We start from the raw sequence: 8387 nt of genomic DNA, 5'->3' as shown, positions 1-8387 counted from the left end.
GTGAGTTTCTTGATAGGGTGCTATGACAATGCTGAGAAGGGATATTAAGATTAGACCAGGTGTCAGGGAAAGTTACCCTGAACAGATGATACCTGAGTAGAGAACTGAAGGATGAAGAGTTGCTAGCCATGTGAAGAAGCAGATAATCGATGGGGTTCAAGGTGGTGGAGTGGCCAAAGGAAGACCAGAAGGGTCAGACCATTTAGAATATATCCCGCCCAAGAAGTCACCCTCAGGCCGCCTTCTCACAATGGCCTGCTAAGTGGTTACCTTGACTCCAGTTTCCCTACAGTTTATCCTGCACTCCATGAGCAATTTAAGATCTCAAGGCTCTGTTTTCATCTAATTATTTCCCTCAGGGATGGAAAATAAATGTTATTCTAACTGCTAAGATCTCCCGCAACCATCGTGCATGTCTCTTATCTAACCTGTCTCCTCCTGTTCTCGCATATGAATTATATTCCTCACTGACGCTGGTTCCTTGACTGCCCTTATTTCTCTTCTTTCCTCACATTCAATTAACCTCAACCTTGCATCAGAGAATGTAGAGAAAATTAAATATGTCAATTCTTTACCCTCTTCCTAGCTAAAATTTTGGCTGTGTCTGTACCCAACCCCTAGTTCCATCCGTTTTGTTTCAGGGGAAAAGACATATTTTCTCCTTCATCTTCCTGACCTTTACTATATGTGCTCCCTATGGATTTGTTCTTCTCTCTCTCTCTCTCTCTCTCTCTCTCTGTGTTTTACTAGGTGATTTCATCCATATCTGTGGCTTCAATTACTACTCAATGACTGATGAATCCAGAAGCAACATCTAGCTAAGACTTACCACCCAAGATCCCAGTCTGCATCTGCAACTGCCCACTAGACCCACAACCTTATTCTAGGAAACACTGAGACTGGAATTAGTCCTACTCTTCAGCTTGAAGGAAATCATTTTAATTACGTGGAAATTGATTCCTCAGCTCTTATTCATGCAATAATAAATGGTTGGGCTTCCCTGGTGGCTCAGTGGTTAAGAATCTGCCTGCCAATGTAGGGGACACGGGTTTGAGCCCTGGTCCGGGAAGATCCCACATGCTGCGGAGCAACTAAGCCCATGCGCCACAACTACTGAGCCTGCGCTCTATAGCCCACGAGCCACAACTACTGAGCCTGCACACCACAACAACTGAAGCCCACGTGTCTAGAGCCCATGCTCCGCAACAAGAGAAGCCACCGCAATGAGAAGCCCACGCACCACAACGAAGAGTAGGGCCTGCTCGCTGCAACTAGAGAAAGCCCGTGAGCATCAACAAAGACCCAGCACAGCCAAAAATAAATAAATAAAATTAATAAATTTATAAATAAATAAATAAATGGTCATCAATGCCAGTGGAGTCCTGAGATCCAAGAATATGTGCTATACACGCTTTTCAGTCTCATGGAATCCTCATGACAGCTCTGTGTGATGGTGTGATTGTTATCTTCATTTGACAGGTAAGTCATTAGTATTTGAGAGGTAAAGTTATAATTTCCTCCAGGCCAAATGGCTCCTACTTAACAAATCCAGTTACAAACAGAGGTCTAAGTATACTTCAAAATCCTTGCTTTTAAATACCTCATATATTGCTTTCAAATAGAAATGATTTTTTTAAAGCATTGTGCAGTAACCTGTGTTCATCTCATTCATCTCATCTCATTACAATGGGTAAATATGTTGTTTATTCTCCTGTTTTGCCAACTAGAAGCTAGAAGGCAAGGAACATGAGGAGAAGCTCTCAAATTAAGTGCGTTCACACAGTGAATGGCAGATCCAGGAATTAAATTCAAATGTAGTAGTGCGCATTATAGCACATAGTGAAACAGCACAGGCTACCAAAGTGAAATCGTAAAAATCAGACTCTTGCTTCTGAATATGTATTTCAAATTTTAATAAAGTTTGAAGACTCTACAATATTGATATTAAAATATTATTTACTGTAGTTTTACTAAACTCATATAGAAGCAGGAACTAGTAATTCTCAAAGTCACTAATTAAGCTTGCCTTTCTCATTTTAGTATTATTCTAAAATGAGCATCCTTAGGAATTATTGTCTTTTCATACATTATGAAGCTACCACTCATTCGTGATCTGTTATCTGTGATGACAAAATGAACTATTACTGCACAGTTTCTTTTTTTCCCTAGAATGAGAGCTTATTGCTGAGACAGCTCCCACGAACAGGCAGATAACACAGGCTTCAAATGACAGAAAGAGCAAAACCCAACATATAAAATGCCTTACAAACTTAAGCAAAGAAAGATAATTTTTTTTCCTGAATAATCAGAAGGTCATGAAAAGAAACAGTATTATGTTGATTGCTTAAGGTCAATCTAGAGAAATGGGATTTTATCCTTGCGGACAGAGATCTCTACCCTGATCCTATGAACTCTCTCACCGGGTCGTAGTAAAAAAAAGTCTTATCCCACGTTGTTGACAAATCAAAAAAAACACACAAAAAAACTCTAAAGAAGTAATGCTAAGTGACAGAGTAAACAGGAAGAAGATAAAATGATAAATGTTGAAGTTGAATAAACTCGTGAGGTGATGGATGTTAAAGTCATTTGTGGAAAAGTTCCTAGTTCTTTTCAAAGACCAATACAAAGTGGTACGATTTCTCAATTTTCCCCCAGAAGTGATGGACTTAAGAAACTTAGGTAGTAGCAAATATAAGCTTTCATCAGTATTTGTATCACTTTTGTTCCCAAAGAAAGCATTGTTAAAATTCCCTAATGGAGAGTCCCTGGGTGACTTCCCTCGTGGTTGGTAATTCAGACTGCCACAGGCCAGTAGCTCCTGACATCCAGCTTCTGCTGTTGAAGGAGTGACCCCTGGTACAGAGCTGGACATCTCACAGGTTCTCACAAACACATTTCAGTACAGCTTCGTAGTTAGGTCTCTGGCTTTGTCTAAATACACTGTGTAACCAAATCATCCTTAGATACGAGGTTCTGTGCTCCTGACTCTCTTTCTCATTTTAAAGTCATGTCTCCCTGTCTTGACTGTGGATCACGTGGTCTCACTGTGGTGTATGCAATACCGTGTTAGCAATTTGAAATGTGATTTAAGGAGAGGTGATAAAATCTTCCTTGAAAGCTGTTCTTGAGTCTCTTCTCGGAAATATTGAATTTAGATACTGATTGAAAAATAAGAAAGTCCCAGTGTCCAGTCTGAAGTAGTTTGGGACCTAGAACTGAAAGAAAATTTGTGAAAAGTGTTGTAGTATGCACTTAGGTAACAATTGATTGAAATATATCTTTCTAAAACCCTTATCACATCAAACTAAATATGAAATGTAAGCATTCAATTTCACAAAAGCTCAAGTTTTTCCTTTTAAAAATTATCTCTAGGGGCTTCCCTGGTGGCGCAATGGTTGAGAATCTGCCTGCCAATGCAGGGGACACGGGTTCGAGCCCTGGTCTGAGAGGATCCCACATGCCACGGAGCAACTAGGCCCGTGAGCCACAATTACTGAGCCTGCGTGTCTGGAGCTTGTGCTCTGCAACAAGAGGGGCTGCAATGGTGGGAGGCCCGCACACCGTGATGAAGAGTGGCCCCCACTTGCCGTAACTAGAGAAAGCCCTCGCACAGAAACGAAGACCCAACACAGCCAAAAATAAATAAATAAATAAATAAATAAATGGATCATCACTTAAAAAAAATTATCTCTAATAATTTATTATGACTTAATATCCAAAATGTCAGTCATGACGATATGCCCTTGAAATCTGTAATACTTATATTTAGAAAACAATTATCTGCTCAACAGTTATGGTCTTTAGAAAAAATGTGAGCCCTCACATATAAAATAATTATCCCACAAAGCCTGTACACCTTAGGTTAGTGATTATTACGTTTTAAAGACGTTTGATTCATTTGGGAATCTGATCAATGGGGTAAACCTATCCTTAGAAAGGTTCTCCTTTGAATTCCTACACTTTTTTTTTTAAGTCAAGTTCCATGGGCTAATCAGTGGTTTAAACCATTATCTCCCCATCCTTTGGTCATTCGGTTGTGGTTCTGCTAACCAGCCACTGCTCTTACCAGCCATGGAGAACCATCCTTTAAGAGGTCTCTCTTTACTGCCTCAGAATAAAGAAAGCTGACTCAGGTCTGGAGTATCTCTCTGTAGCCTGCATGACAACATTACAACAAAAGGCCATCCTAAAATATAGAGTACACAGTCAATTTCTAGCCTAGAAAGATGAATTCTTTTGAGAAGTTCAAAGTAGCCTTGCCATTAGCTACTAGTACAGTTAGTAACAGGATTTATTCACATTTAGCTCATCAAAGCAAAATGGTGACTACTATTTATTGAGAACCATTTATGTTATGATTGCTTCATATATATCATCGGGGGTTTCCAAGATATTCCATCAGAGTAGTTGGTGTCATACCTATTTCATAGATGGGGAGCTAGGCTCTGAAAGGTCTACGTAACTCACTCAAAATCACAGTTAGTAACTGGTTGAGATAGGATTTACTCCCAGGACCATGATGTTACAAAGGCCAATCTCAAAAGCATCCTGATAACTTGACAGTATTTGAGAGGTGGCTAAATGGTTGTCTTAGGCAGGGTTTTCCATGCAGTTATGGAGGCTGGCATGTCCAAAATCTACAGAGCAGGCCAGCAAGATAGAAACTCAAGGAAAAGTTAATGTTTCAGTCTTAAATCCAAAGGCAGTCTGGAGACAGAATTCTTTCTTCCCTAGGGGACCTCAGCCTTTTCTCTTAAGACCTTTAACTGGATGAAGCCTACCCAGATTTTGAAGAATAATCTGCTTTATTCAAAGTCAACTGATTTAATGTTAATTTCATTCAAAAACTATCTTCACAGTAACATCTAGACTGCTGTTTAACAAAAAACTGGGTACCATGGTCTAGACACGTTGACATGTAAAATTAACCACCACAATGATCATTAGACAGGAATGTAGTAAAGTGTCAAATATCTGATCGGTGATTGACAGTTTCAGGGCCTTTCTGAGGTTCCATGAGTTTGTTATTCTACCCATGAGGCAAAATGCAGGTGATATGAATGATTACAACCAAGCCAGGAGACATGTCCTCAAGGAGTTCACCATCAAATAAGAGAATCACCAAGAACATAGAAAACTCCCATTAAAGATGAAGTTCATGAAGTGGCTTTCTTGATTCTTATAAATAGATGGTGGATACTTGCCAATGTGTTTTGGTCTTGACCTCTTTCCTGAGCCACAGTGGCTGACCGGTTCTCAGGATAAGGAAGCAGAGATCAGAAAGGTCAATATCATTAGTCAACAGGACGGGGCCTGAACCGAGGTGTATTATCTGACTCCCAGTCCTTTTCCTGCTGTCTTGGCTTCTGCTTCGGCTTTATCAGTCCAGTGCAGTTGGGTTAACTGAACGATTCTGGGCGTGAAATCAAAATTTGTGTATAAGTCTGCCCTGGACTTCTAGTTGAATCCAGAGCTATTTAAACATTCTTGACCAAATAGTGACCCTCTTGTTTTAGGCTGTGTGCTCTTATTGCATGTTCAGTTTCAGGAGAAGAGCATGGGGAGTGGATAGTGAGGAAGGAAGAACTTGTGAAGAGGAGGTCGACTGCACAGACTCTGGGGTGTTGGATGCTGCCATCAGAGGACCTTCATGTCCATGATCTAACCTTGACCTGTGATGCTCCCATGGAAGAGGGTTTTGCTTGTTGCTTGGGACCCCTTGATGAAACCCAAACCTGGGAGTAACCCTGCATGCATTTCAAGTATCAAGTCAGTTTTCATGACTTGATTAATCAAATATGATGAATATGCTCCCCCATCCTGGCCTGGTCCAAAATTATTCTTCCAAGGAATCTCAGCCCAATGGCTGGAAAATAAATGATCCTCTTTTATTCCTAATCAAATTTATTGTGGCACTTGGTTTACAGTCCCTTCTTCTTGCTAAAGGTCCCAAATCATGACCTGAAGAACAGCAACAAAATTTTATTAGTAAGACTTTTAATAAACATTTTAAATTTACTTTTAAAATAAGACATTAAAAATCAAGTCAGTCTTCTGAAAAATAAATCAGCCCCCAGCACATCAGTGTTTCCAATGTAAAGATAAGATTTCAAAAACCAACTTACTTAAAAATCCGAACAGAAACTTCACACCTGCAGATCATCTTAGAAATGTGCAAAATGCAGACACATTTTTAACAAATATAGAAATAACATCCACACATTAGAAATAGAAACTGAGAAACATGAAATCTTACAAACTTGCAGTAAACTTTAGAGATGAAAAAATTATATGGCCCCCAAAAGAACAGATCGGTGACTTTTTATCATTCTAATGCTAAGATGAGAAGACATTTACTATCTTTTCTAACACATTAATTTTTACATGAAGACATTTCAAAAATCCCTTGACTGAAAATATAAATTTAAAACATTAAAGATTTTTCTTAGGAAGGAGGTTTTGCTTTTGCAAAACTTGAATGCTGAGATTAATTGCATTAATTTCATGACATTATTCTATCTTATACTAACCTGCTCCTAACCTCTAACCTCATAACCATCATGGCGATTATAAGAGAATTGTTGAGCACCCAAGTGTATTAGCAAGAAATAGTTAGAAAACAATATACGATCAAGTATTAAGTAGTATGTTAAAGTCTCTGAATGCAGCAGCCGTTTAGTTGAAGAGAGACCAGTGGGAACAACCAGGGGGAAATCATGGGAAATTCAGAATCTTCACAAAGGAAATGAAGTGTGCATTGGATTCAACTGGCATATATAGATACAGCAACAAACTTCGTGTTTATTAGGCTTTTGGTAAATAACAAGTGGAAAAAATGTTTTTTCAGTTTTTCAAAGTCATATATGTATTCTATGGTTTGGTAATACTAACCTAAGGATTAATACTATGATCACTCAAATAAAATTTAAGGGAAAGCAGTAAGTAATTGTCAGTACTTCTTCATTAGCTGGAAAGTTTAAAACACCAGGTAGTCAGCAAGTCCAATCTGTTTTTATTACGCAGATGTCCTTTATCTTGCTCCCATTTTTCATCCCCCTTGTCTTTGCCATAGTTCACCCCGAGGCTCCAGCGGGCAGTGTTCTCCCATGTTCCAGTGGGTGGTGCCCTTGGACTCCCTTGAGTGGAGCCCCCGGGGCAATCCTGGGGCACTGATTCTCGTCCTTATCATTCCTTTCTGGGGCTCTTGCTCCTTTTTTTAATCTGGTCACCTCCTTTCTGATGTTTTTCCATTCAAATCCACCTCCTAAACTGACACAATAATTATTTTCTAAAATTCTAATCTGACTGTTCTAATTCCTTACATCACTCATTCCTTCCTTCATTTATTGATTCATCAAAAAAGTACAAAATTCCCCAATACTCACAGTTTTTTATAAGAACTACTGTACCTCTCAAAATTTTAAACTGCATGTCATAGCTTTTTTACTTTTTCAACAAATATTTGATTATTATGTATAGGAACCATAGCCGATCCAGGAACACTCAGAACCTTCTTGATGGGACCACCCCACCTCTCCAGACGCCCAGCTGTTCTTCACCTGGTAGGTGAAGAATTTGCACTTTTTAAGAATTTGCAGCTATTTCCTGTAAGCTGCTAGGCTGTTTTCTGACTCACGGCTTTAGCATCTGCTATTACTTCTGCCTGAAGTTTCTTTTCTGTCTTTTCATCCTTCATGACCCACTAAAACATCTATGAAGCCAAACTACAGGAGGGCAGGGGTTCTTTTCTTTTAAAAAAAATTTTTAGTTAAAAATTTTTTAATTTATTTTTATTTTTAATTAGATTTTTTAATTTTTAATTTATTAATTTTAATTTTTTAGTTAAAAAAAATTTGTAAGGAGTTCTTGTTCTTTGTTCCCTGAGATATTAAAAGCACCTAGAACAGTGCTTGGCATGTAGTAGACACTCAATGAATCTTTGTTGAGAGAGAAACCTTCAAGATGGAGGAGGAGTAAGACACGGAGATCACCTTCCTCCCCACAAATACATCAGAAATACATCTACACGTGGAACTGCTCCTACAGAACACCTACTGAATGCTGGCAGAAGACCTCAGACCTCCCAAAAGGCAAGAAACTCACCACGTACCTGGGTAGGGCAAAAGAAAAAAGGAAAACAGAAAAGAATAGGGCTGGGACCTGCACCAGTGGGAGGGAGCTGTGAAGGAGGAAAGGTTTCCACACACTAGGAAGCCCCTTCACGGGCAGAGACTGCGGGGGGCAGGGGGGGAACTTCGGAGCCACGGAGGAGAGCGCAGCCACAGGGGTGCGGAGGGCAAAGCGGAGAGACTCCCGCACAGAGGAGTGGTGCCGACCAGCACTCACCAGCCCAAGAGGCTTGTCTGCTCACCCACTGGGGTGGGCGG

At 39.7% G+C, this 8387-nt stretch overlaps 1 protein-coding gene across 2 annotated transcripts in view; it reads left to right on the top strand.

The window, feature by feature from the left end:
• LOC309647722 (uncharacterized protein) overlaps positions 1-7080 on the top strand; it is a 356212-nt gene extending 349132 nt beyond the window's left edge. For both annotated transcript variants that reach the window (XM_082435301.1, XM_082435300.1), the window contains exon 6: positions 751-7080. The gene's annotated coding sequence lies outside the window, so the exon portion shown is untranslated. The remainder of the gene's footprint in view (positions 1-750) is intronic.
• The last annotated feature ends 1307 nt before the right edge of the window (positions 7081-8387 follow it).

This window comes from Balaenoptera physalus (genome assembly GCF_965194825.1).
Source record: "Balaenoptera physalus genome assembly, chromosome: 18".
Lineage (NCBI taxonomy): Eukaryota > Metazoa > Chordata > Mammalia > Artiodactyla > Balaenopteridae > Balaenoptera > Balaenoptera physalus.
Note: the sequence above shows the minus strand (reverse complement) of the source record. Positions and strands in the feature narration are given on the sequence as shown.